Here is an 886-nt window from a genome sequence, read left to right as displayed (position 1 = left end):
GAGAGAGTTGGTGGGTGTGTAGGAGAGTAGCAACAGGAAATGACATCAAAACTTAACTAGGCTCTAATCCAAAATTGGATATGAATGGGGGGGGGGGGGTGTTTCTTCCCTATTAACCAGTCTAAAAACACACACATACAATCTGAGTGGAAACAAAGAGAGAATGAATGAGGGGAGGGAGGGAGTGAGAAAAGGGGAGGCTGCCAGAGCTATACCTTTGTAAGCAGGAATAATGATAGTATTTGGAATCAAATTTTCTCTGGTCACACTTTCTTTATCTCCTGGTGGGTCTGCACGCAAGGGGCAAGTTAAACCTGGAGTGCCCATCATTTGTCCTGCTGAGCAGGACAACTACAAAGTTCACAACTTGCTCTTCTGTGTCATTCTGTCATCATGAGCCCCAGAGTGATTCTCCCAGGGTTGCATGCAGTCACTCAGAAAGACACAGCATCATTTCCAGCTCAACAGACATTTAGGCAGAGGGAAAGATGTCAAGAGAAGCTGCATTTGCACCATTTCTTTAGCAAAAACACTCTGTAGATTTACATGCTTGGTGGCTCTATCATCATGTGACAAAGAAACAGCTTATTAAAAATTAGGAGAAAATCTTCATGAGATACAGTCAGGCTTATGTAACATGAATCCAAGATGCAGCTATAACTTGTCAAAGTGATCATAGGCTGTATTCTGTCTACAAAGAAAATAATGAAATTTACAATTATTTCCCTTCCCATTAATCTCCTTCTGCATGCCATATCCAAACATCTGAAGTGTTTGCAATCTTCAGATTCTCAGATTTGCCTTTAGGCCAGTGCTGTCCAAACATTTTGACAGGAGGGCCACATCATCTCTCTGCCACCAGTGTGGCACATCACATCGCCCTGCT

This window comes from Tiliqua scincoides, chromosome 1, assembly GCF_035046505.1.
Source record: "Tiliqua scincoides isolate rTilSci1 chromosome 1, rTilSci1.hap2, whole genome shotgun sequence".
NCBI lineage: Eukaryota > Metazoa > Chordata > Lepidosauria > Squamata > Scincidae > Tiliqua > Tiliqua scincoides.
Note: the sequence above shows the minus strand (reverse complement) of the source record.